This window comes from Barbus barbus (genome assembly GCF_936440315.1).
Source record: "Barbus barbus genome assembly, chromosome: 36".
In the NCBI taxonomy this organism is placed as follows: domain Eukaryota; kingdom Metazoa; phylum Chordata; class Actinopteri; order Cypriniformes; family Cyprinidae; genus Barbus; species Barbus barbus.
The window spans coordinates 26,104,168-26,116,206 of record NC_136714.1 but is presented as its reverse complement, the minus strand read 5'-3'; positions in this window follow the sequence as shown (position 1 = coordinate 26,116,206).

The following is a 12,039-nucleotide window of genomic DNA, read 5'->3' as shown; positions in this document are numbered from 1 at the left end:
GAGGATCCAGATCCACCATGGTCGCCCGAGGACCCTGATCCGCCATGGTCGCCCGAGGACCCTGATCCGCCATGGTCGCCCGAGGACCCTGATCCGCCATGGCCGCCCGAGGATCCAGATCCACCATGGTCTCCTGAATCTCCAGTCCCGCCATGGCCTCCCGAATCTCCAGTCCTGCCATGGCCTCCCAAGGCCCCTGATCCGCCCTGGAGGCTTCCCTGTTCTCCTCCCTGTCCGGATCCTATGCCAGCCTCCAGGACGCCCGCCCCCCCTCCCCGATGTTACTGTTACGGTGCGGGACGCACCTACCGGGAGGGGGGCGATATCTGTCACATGTCGGTTTTCCTTTCAGTTCTGTTTTGACCTTATTTGGTAGTTCCTGTTCTTATTTAGTTAATTAGTAATCATCATTTAGTCTTGTCACCTGTGTTTGATTAATTATCTAGTTTGCTCCTTTGTTTCCTGTTTCTTTATAAGCATTCAGTTTTGTCCCTATCCTTGTCGGTTCTTAAGTTTACAATGGTTCATGTGTGTTGATGCTAAATAAATATATATTTTGTTATTCATCGTTGTGGGCGCCGATTACTACAACCACCAACCGTGACACACACACACTACACAACACTTCTCTTGAGTCTCTTGGGTGCTGGATCTAGCGTTCTTTCTGTTTAGCGTTTTGTTAAAGTTTTGTCATGAAGTACAAAAATATTCAGTCTTTTATCCTCGGCTGAACAGCTGTGGAATTCAAATGAGCATCAGTATCGATGAAACGCTTGCTCCATCACTCTTTTGTTCTGCATAATTCAGTTCATCTTCAGAATGCACACTTCACCAACAGTCCCGTCCGATAACGGCTAGTCATACACCTAAAAGCTTTTAATAATGCATGGAGAATATGTTCATAATGCATTATATATACAGGCTAAAGCAAGGGCCACCTACAGTTTTTAGGCCAAGGACCCCAAGGTGCATTGAAAGATGGAGCATGTTGCAAATTATATTCAAATGTATATGCATGCTTTATTTTGATCACAAACCCATTAGATAATAAAGCTGTGCATACTTGTTCGTTGCATTTAACCCAACTGTAACTTGTATTTTTGTTTTCACACATTTTAATTTTTCACGAAATTTAGTTTCAAGTAGTTTTTGTTTATACTTGAAATAAAATAAACATTACTGAAATATTTTTTTTTATTTCAGCTAGTTGCCAAAGCAACATTCTCATTTTCATTTAGTTTAACTTAAAGTACTAATAAATAAAAAATAATGATAAAAGAAGAAGATTAAAAATATATATAAAAACATAATTAAAATAACAATAGCACAACATAATTACTAACTGAATTTGAAGTGAAAAAATAAAATATAAACTATAATGGTATATAATTGATGATAAAATAACACTGAGTTACCCGTCTGTGATTAGTCTGTCGAGCTGTCAGTCATGTGACATCATTTTAATTGACACAAAGAGGTGGGTGGGTTCTTGTGTTGCCATGGAGACATCGGATTCAGATTCTGACTCTGTCACCATGGTAACGCTAGAACCCACCTGTGCCAGTTAAAAATGATGTCACATGACCGACAGCTCGACAAACAGGTGGGTTCTAGTGTGGCTGCGGTGACAGAGTGTGAATGAAGAAGTCATGTTAGTGATGGGAAGGTGATAGATGTGTGTGTGTGTGTGTGTGTGTGTGTGTGTGTGTGTGTGTGTGACATACAGAATCACTGGGGGAACAAACTGACCCTGACTGGGGTTTCTCAGGGTCTCCATCATAAAAGTAAAACTTTAATCTTATTCTCTAAGAATTAAAATAAGATTTTTTCAGTTCTTCTCTTAACAGTGCAAACGCTGACAGTATGTAAATAGACATTACAATGCAATTCAACATGCATATGTTATGTGTGTATTGTTTTGTGCAATGTACTGTAACGTTATTTATAACTGGGCCAAATGTAAATATTTTATTTTCTAGCATATGATGCTCATGCACATTTGAATCAGTGTTCTTTGGCCCATCAGTAAATGTATCGTTTAGATGCAGATTTGAACATCTGGACTGTATCAGACATTGAACTTCATTTTTCAGAGATGGAATATTTTTTTCATGAGAGGAAGAGAGCAGTGACTGTCCCAGGAGGAGATCTGTTATTTATCCAGATTAATATTTTGTTAAGTGAGAGAAAGACAGATGTGTGCCTGAAGCTTGTATTTTTAATTTTGTTAATTCGTTTTAGTATGTAGGCTAATATGTTTGTGAGTTATGGATTTGTCTGTTCCACATTAGAACCTCTCTCTTCACATGTAATACACTGAGAAAACATTTGTATACCCAAATATTGTATATACAGTGGGGGGGGGGATTATTTGGCCCCCTGCTGATTTTGTACGTTTGCCCACTGACAAAGAAATGATCAGACTATAACTTTAATGGAATGTTTATTTGAACAGAGAGAGACAGAAAACAACAAAAAAATCCAGAAAAATGCATTTCAAAAAAGTTATAAATTGATTTGCATAAGTATGCAAACATGACTTAGTACTTGGTGGCAAAACCCTTGTTGGCAATCACAGAGGTCAGACGTTTCTTGTAATTGGCCACCAGGTTTGCTCACATCTCAGGAGTGAGTTTGTCCCACTCGTCTTTCAAGATCCCTCTCCAAGTCAGGTTTCGAGGCTGACGTTTGGCAACTCGAACCTTCAGCTCCCTCCATAGATTTTATATGGGATTAAGGTCTGGAGACTGGCTAGGCCACTCCAGGACATTAATGTGCTTCTTCTTCAGCCACTCCTTTGTTGCCTTGGCCGTGTGTTTTGGGTCATTGTCATGCTGGAATACCCATCCACCACCCATTTTCAATGCCCTGGTTGACTTCAATGCCCTGACCCTGACCCGGGTTCATGGCCCCGTCCATCTTCCCTTAATGCAGTGCAGTTGTCCTGTCCCCTTAGCAGAAAAACACCCCCAAAGCATAATGTTTCCACCTCCATGTTTGACGGTGGGGATGGTGTTCTTGGGGTCGTAGGCAGCATTCCTTCTCCTCCAAACACGGCGAGTTGAGTTGATGCCAAAGAGCTGGATTTTGGTCTCATCTGACCACAACACTTTCACCCAGTTTTCTTCTGAATCATTGGCAAACTTCAGACGGGCCTGTACATGTGCTTTCTTGAGCAGGGGGACCAGGATTTCAGTCCTTCATGGCGTAGTGTGTTACCGATTGTTTTCTTGGTGACTATGCATTGAGATCATTGACAGATCCTCCAGTGTAGTTCTGGGCTGATTCCTCACCGTTCTCATGATCATAGAAACTTCACGAGGTGAGATCTTGCATGGAGCCAGAGACCGAGGGAGATTGACAGTTATTTTGTGTTTCTTCCATTTGCGATTAATCACACAACTGTTGTCCCCTTCTCACCAAGCTGCTTGGCGATGGTCTTATAGCCCATTCCAGCCTTGTGTGGGTCTACAATCTTGTCCCTGACATCCTTGGACAGCTCTTTGGTCTTGGCCATGGTGGAGAGTTTGGAATATGATTGATTGATTGATTGATTCTGTGGACAGGTGTCTTTTATACAGGTAACAAACTGAGATTAGGATTATATAAACAAAAACATTTATTTTGGATGCGATTAATCGTTTGACAGCACTAATATATGTGTATATATATATATATATATATATATATATATATATATATATATTAGTAATTGTGACTTTTTAGCTCACAATTCAGATTGGAATTCTGAGTTAACTTTTCACAATTTTGACTTTTTCTCAGAATTTTGAGTTTTCATTTTACAATTCTGACCTTTTTCCTCACAATTGTGAGACAAAAAGGTCGCAATAACCTATTTACATTTCTACTCCATAGCAGACATAATCTCCACTGACTTTTGAGCTTCAGACCTGGGCAAATCTAAGCACAGTTTGAGAAACTGTTTAGTTCTCTTCTGAAACTCTAGAAGAGACACATTTGAGGGTTTTGGGATCTTTTTCTCAGGAGAAACACCTGAGAAGCAGGAGACTTCAGCTTCTTCGTGTGCTCTCTTTGTGAGCATGTTGCTTTCCGTGAGAAACAGTGGAGCAGAAAGAGCTGTTTGAATATCATGCTGTGCTGATGATGATGATGTCATCTGCTGATATGTTATTCATGGCTCTGTGATTCATGTGTCCCTCAATAACATCTATTCAGTGCTGTATGTGCATGTGGAGACAGATGGTGTCGGCTCTGGATGTTGCCAGGAATGCTGCGTGAGTGTTTTTTGGAAATGTTTTGAGGGCCGTGTCAGTAGAGCTGTTCAACGCTCACCGTCCAGACACACGGCCATCTGCTCGTCCAGACATGATCTAGAACCGGTCGGATCCACATTCTCACCGATCTAGAACCAGCACAGTTCAAAAATGTTTTTATTTTAATTCACTAATGCTATAAAGATGAACTCCTGAAGGCCTGGTAAAGCGGTGAAGGTTTCTGCATAATTTTAAAGTAATTGACTATGGAGTCCCATTTGAGTTTGGAGTTTTCCCAAATTGTTCCCAAATTTCCCATATTTCCCAGTTAAACGGAATAGATAAAAAGTTACAATATAGAAAAGGATTTAATCCACATGGTTAATCCATGATGTATATGATTTTCAGTTGCTTACGGATTTTTTAAATTTTCAAAAATATTTTATAAAGATTTATAATGAATATAAAATATATATATTTTTAATCAAATATAAAAATTTATTTATAATTAATTTAATATTTGAAAGTTGCATAATCATATATTTTTTCAACATTATATATAATATATATATATATTTTTTTTTTTTTATTTATTTATTTTTTTTATTACAATTCTATGTAAATTCAGTTTTGTGTGTGTGTGTCTATATAATAATTTCAGAGGTGAAGCAAGTTGATGAAAGATTAAGAAAGTAAACGTAGTCAAATCTGAGTTCGTACTGATTTTGAGACAGATTTGATGCTTATAATCCTTTTGTGTGCTTGTCTGTCTCAAACGCTATGAGTTGTCAGGAGTGTTAGTCATCACTGTCATGCTGGAACAGTTGATGGTTAGAAAACACCTGTGATGCCCAATCGTACTGTAGGTCAGCAGCTCTGTGGGGTTTGAGACACATGCAGCCTGCGTGGGACTGTTATTGTGGAAATCCTAGAGCGGCTCTGTGGTGTGTGTGTGTGTGTGTGTGTGTGTGTGTGTGTTTCTGGTTATTAAAGAAACATTAGCAATAAAATATTGATGCTGGAATGACAGAATTGGAAAATAGCATTTCACAGATCAGGAGCTCTCTCACACACACACACACTCACACACACACACGTTTACTAAGCCTTCTAAATGAGAACATACCCTAAACCTCTGTAGTTTTATGTGAAACTAATTATACTTAAATTTATATAAAGCAAATCATGCTCATTATGGATTAACCATAATCCAAATTATAAAAAGAAAATATTTTAGAATAATATTTTTTTTTGAATAATCATTTTAGAATATATTTCGAAGTAGCTGAACTGAGAAGGATGTTTTTAAAAGGGTCATGAACTGATGTTTTTATATAATTCATAATGTTCAGTTTGCTCCACTTCTAGTGTTGATGAGATTTTTATAAAGCACTCATAAGTTAGAACTAAATTACCCTTTTCTACATTGCTTTTTGAGCATCTGGTCATCAAACTCTCTATTTAAAGGAGCGTGTCTCCTTTAAGACATGTACATGCCCACTGCTGGGATTGGGTAACATAAGTATTACATGTAGAACTATTAAAATGTGAATGTACAGTAGGCCTATGTTTTTTTTAGCACAATGACCACTTATATGTCAAAAGATCAAGCACCATTAAAGGTGCAGTATGTAATATTGAGCTAGTGGTTGAAATGGGTACTGCAGTCCAATTCAAAATACTGGAGAGAGATGTTTCTCCCGCTCCCTCCTCCTCAGATTCAATGCCCCCATGGGTTGCCAGATTGAGGACACGCTACAGGAATGAGTGCAACTGACAATGGGGGTGGTAAGATGATGAGTTGATTTAGCCACGTTTTTATATCTCTCTGGTTATAGAGCTTTTTAGGAGGATGCCGATGCCTCTGACCCAGTTCGTTTACTGGCTTCCATGGCTGGAACACACTGTGTTTTCCACCAACTGGCAACCCGGTGTGTTGAAATACTATTGGGTAAATGAGCAGTGGGCGGAGTCACACAGACCAAAACAAAAACAGAAATTCCGACACAGAATGCACATTTAAAAATAGAACAACTGGCTGTAGCGTTGTTTTTAAAAGAAACAAGTATGTGGACCTAGCATGTGTTTTTAGTATCTGCTAACATATGCTGTTTTTATGCAATAGTACAGACAAAAAATTACAGCACCTTTAAGTTCTGTTGGCTTTCCCATTTGTTTCCATTGTATAAGACCCTTTTATTGTGAAAGATCAAGGAGAAATGTTGAGGAAGCTCCGGTCTGTTCTTCATAAGTGGAGTGTGATATGATTGTGTTTGTGGCGTGAGGTTTATTGATCATTGTTCGTCATGATGTGTGTCGACTGCTGTCCTGTCTGCGGCAGAAATATTTGTCTGGTTAATCCATTTGAGTCTCTGCTGTGTGTGTGTGTGTGTGTGTGTGTGTGTTAATGCTAACAAGTCAGTCTAATCAATAACTGCTTAATCAGCCATTCACACTGGAGCTCAGATCAGGAGGTCGTGAGAAAGTGCAGGTCTGACCCTCATGCACACAGCTGTCTCTCTCTCTCTCTCTCTCTCACACACACACACACACACAGTCTATCCATAGTTTGCAGTGGAGGTTTAAACTGGAATAAGTTGCTTTTTCTATTTCTCTCAGTTTTTGTAATTTACTGCACTCTTGGGGTGTGATTATATGCTGATTATAATGTGAACTTTTTCTTTAGGAACGCCGCACTGTAAAAAATGACCCTCTGACCTGATCTGACAGTATTCCGATGGAAAAGAAAATTTAATCTTGGAAAAAGAAACAAAGTACGTTATTAAAAAAATGCTAAAGAGCAGACGCGCTAGGCTGCAGTGACACACACACACACACACACACACACACACACTGAATATGAGTGTGTTGAGTGTGATCGAGGCAATGCATCAGTCTGCATTAAGTACTAATCTGTTTCCTGTCAGCAGTCCTGTACGTCACACCAGAGGCCGCATTGGAGAAGTACTGTGTGTGTGTGTGTGTGTGTGTGTGTGTGTGTGTATTTGTGTGTGTGTGTGTGTGTGTGTGTGTGTGTGTGTGTTTGATATGTTAATATGCTGCACTACTGATAGTAACCATATAGACTCCACAGAGCAGAGACAGAGGGAATGTTTGGATCAGCATAATAATACCCATACTAGATTGCAAGTATGCAGATTTTACATAGTTTATTTTTAATTCCTTTGTAAATCAGTAACTTTTTAACTAAATTGAGAAATAAGTTTTAGTATTTCATTTATTATTTTTTTTTAAAAATACAAGTATTTCCTAATTCAAAAATCTTATAATTTACATTTAATTGTTTAATTTTTCTTTTTATTATTATTTTTATAATACAATTAATGATTTTAATATTTATTTAATTTTTTATTCCATCCAACTACCATACATGCATATAAAATAATTAATACAAAAAAAAAAAAAAAAACAATAATGTAAAATAATACATTATTAAATAATTTAAATAATTAAGCCATTTTAAATATGTCTTTATATTATGTATATAAAATATATATTATCTGAGTAAGCAGATTGAATAATAAATAAATTAATAAAACTTACACAATTAAATAATTAAACTATTTTAAGTGTCTTCATATATTTGTCCAATTCTTTTTTTTAAATTATTGTTAAACTGTTATTAATTTATTTTTCATGAATTTATTTTTTCCTATTAAATGTATCAAAATCAAATATTTATCAAATAAAACATTTTTTAATTGTTAACTTTAATAATTTCTTATTTAGTTTATTGCTTATAAAACCTTATTTTGTAACATATCCTTATTGTTTAAATATAGATTTTTACTTTAAAGTAAACCTTTACAATGGTTTCATAAAAGAAGCTGATAAATGCTTTTACCATAGGTTACATTTATGTATTATTTTATTATCTACCTAATGTTTTGGTCAGTTTTAATATTATTATTATTATTTATCATATTTTAAATGATTAAATTGATTTTGTTTTCATTTGAAGTCTATGTACTATGCAGTAAGTAGTACACTAGTATTCAGTACACTAAAATACGAGCAGTACACTAGAGCGAGAGGGTTTCAAGCTCTCACCTCACAGCAGCACATGCATACAAACGAGCGCTGGCCCATTAAATATTCCTTTTGATTGGGTTCGAGCTGCATCGATTTAAAACAGCAGCGCACATGCAAGACTTCACACACACACACACACGAGGCTAAAGACAATTCAGTTTCTGCCGCTGATGGAAGATTATTATATTCATAACTACCTCTGTATTAGTTGTGTTGACTTCAGGGAGTTTTAAAATGAATTACAGTCTTTGTGTTTGTTGTTCTGGATGAGCTTAACGGATGTTGTTTTCTTCTTTAAATGAGTTTTCCTCTGTGATATTTCTAAGTGGGGTTTGAGATAATGACCACTGTGTGTGTGTGTGTGTGTGTGTACATGCAGTTTTTACAGTGAAGAAACATTTCTTGGAGCACTTTTGGAATGCCACGATAATGAATTTAACCTTGAATCAATGTTACATACATCACACAAATGCCAATCAGCTTGTGTGTTTGTGTCATTCACACCGCTGGAGTATCCAGTATCAAGGGGAATACCTCTCTTTCTCTCTCTCTCTCTCCTCATTAAGGCGTATGGATCAAAGTGCAGGCCTGTCCTCGTCCCCTGTGCGTCTCTGATGTGGCCGTTCTCTGGACTCGATCCCTGGCTCACTCACTGGAACCAGCATGCAGCAAAATCCCACTGACATTTGTCCTTTGACTCTATGGCTAGGTTTGGAGTACTATACTGCATTTATTTATTTGTGTCCTATTTCCGATTTATTGCTTTTTTCATTAATCAATTTTTTAAAATGTTATTATTATATAAAGTATACTATTATATTATGTATTATTTTGGTTTTCAGTTAATTTTTTAAAATAAACTGCATTTTATAGATTTTATACTTGGACAGTCATAAAAAATGTTGATAAATGCATTTACCTTAATGTATATTTTATATTTTTATATATATATATATATATATATATATATATATATATATATATATATATGATCAAATAAATCAAAAAATCTTTTAGTGTAATCCCAAACTATATAAAAAAACATAAATACAAATCTTTTAGAAGTGACTTATTTACATTTTTAGTTTTTAAACTGTTATTTTATTAAATTGATTTTAAACTGTTATTTTATTAAATTATTTTAAGATCTAGTTTATCTTTATTGTTTACATTTTAATTTTTTAGAGAAGAAAAAAGCAAATGTAGTTTATTTACATTTTTCATTTTTAATTATTAATCTGATAATTGATTCATTAATTTTGTGCAAAATGTTTGGAACAAACACTACACTATTTATTAATATTATTTGACTGGACTATCTAAAGAGATTTTAACACAAAAATGGATTACAAATACAAAAATAACCATATTTTCATTCCAAGATGATAAATGCCACTTGCTACATTAAATATGTCATGTGTCAACAATGTATCATACTACTGTTTGAAACATAAACTGTGAGTGAGCAGTACGATAGTTTTCATTCCAAACAAAGCTTTGGTTTTTTCTTTACCGATTACTGTCATGTGTGTGTGTGTGTGTGAGTGCGTGTGTGTGTGTGTGAGACATGGGTATGACAGAGGTATTACAATATGAAGGTGGTTTATGAGGACACTGCCTATGTCCCCGTAATTCAAAAGGCTTAAAAAACATACTAAATGGTGTTTTTTTGAAAATCTAAAAATGCACAAAGCCTCCTGTGAGGGCTAAGTTTAGGTGTAGGGTTGGTGTAGGGCAATAGCACACACAGTTTGTTCAGTATAAAAACCATTACGCCTATGGAGAGTCCCCATAAACCACAAAAACCAGCATGTGTGTGGGTGTGTGTGTGTGTGTGTGTGTGTGTGTGTGTTTGACTGCAGAGCTCTGTGTTGAAATCGAGTGTGTAAGCAGTTTGCTGTGTGGAGTGAGAGTCTCCTCTTGACCTTATCTGTGTGTGTCGGTGTGTACGTATGTATTTGTGTCACACTTGATAGATCATTCTATTTCTTACGCAAGATATTGAGCAGGTTAGGAGGATGACCTTTGACCTTTCTCACTCTCTCTGCTTGTGTATTTGAGGACGTGTGTGCATCAGTCAATATGTCATTATGCTGGAGGTCAAAAGACAAAACATTCCTCCATCTAAGGTATTTTCATCTGTCTGTATCTGTATGATTCTCACACATTTTGATATTTGTAAGCCCATCTCTGCCCTTCACGTCAACAGTCAGGCGGATTAAACGATCCCTGCTGCACTGCTCTGATCTCCCACAGACCCGAGCAAACGCTCCAGCTGAGATATCGACATGAACTGATCAAACTCCCTGCATGGACACACATACTGACAGACGCCGCAGTGCCTTTGACTCTCTACAGTTCAGCTCGAACTGTTATAAACAGTATATAGAACAACTAAAAGCTTCAAACTGGTATTTAAGAGAAGTTCTCTCCGTTCAAAGGAACATTGATGTTTATATAAAAAAAGAGAACACACAATTATCTCGTTAACATTTTGCTGTTGATTAAGTGTTGTCTTCAGTCAGGACAAAAGATGAGAATGAGAGAAATACAGGTGCATCTCAAAAAAGGGGCAGTTGTGGCCTAACGGATAGAGAGTTGGACTTGTAACCTGAAGGTCGTGGGTTTGAGTCTCAGGTCTGGCAGGGATTGTAGGGGGGAATAACCAACACTCTCTCCACCCTCAATACCACGACTGAGGTGAGACCCTTGAGCAAGGCACTGAACCCCCAACTGCTCCCCGGGCGCAGCAGCATTGGCTGCCCACTGCTCCGGGTGTATGTTCACTACTGAGTGTACACTTGAATGGGTTAAATGCAGAGCACAAATTCAGAGTATGGGTCACCATACTTGGCCACACACCACTTCCATTCCCTCCCCTTAAAAAATTGGAATATTGTGAAAAAGCTAATTTTTTTCTTGTAACTTTTTTTCAAAAAGTGAAAATTTCATATAGATTCATTACATGTAAAACGCTTCAAAAGTTTTTTGTTTTAATTTTGATGATTAGAGCTTACAGCTCATGAAAGTCAAAAATCTAGTATCTGCACACCTGCACACACTGCCAAAATCACTCCCAAGTGGTTTGTTGACCATGATATTACTGTGCTTGATTGGCCAGTCATGCCTGACCTGAACCCCGTATGGAATCTATGGGATATTTTCAAGAGAAAGATGAGAAACAGTCGATCCAACAATCCAGACGAGCTGAAGTCTCAATAGTGCCTCAGCAGAGCCACAGGCTGATCGCTTCCATGCCATTCCTCACTGATGCTGGAGTTTGTGCTAAAGGAGCCCCGACCAAGTATTGAGTGCAGAAATGAACATACTTTAAACAACTTGAACTTCTGTTTTGCAAATCTTAGGAAATATTGTTTTTACTTTACATGTAATGAATCTAATATATATGAAAGTTTCACTTTTTGAAATAAGTTACAAGAAAAAAATAACTTTTTCACCATATTCTAATTTTTTGAGATGCCCCTGTAATATAAATGAACGAATGAAAGGAATTCGAGCGCCCCATCTAGCGGTCAACGATGTTATTGCAGCGTCACAAGAGCGTCTCTCCGCTAATAAACACTTAAAACTTTTGTGAAGTTCTTTCGCCTCGAGATATTAACCAAAGTGACTCTCTCTCATTTAATAAGTCTATTTATTTATTGTATATGACAAGGAGATACGGTCACTGACCATCCTAGAAATTATTGAGTTTGTACCATTTGCTATTTAGGAATTTTAATTAAAAAGT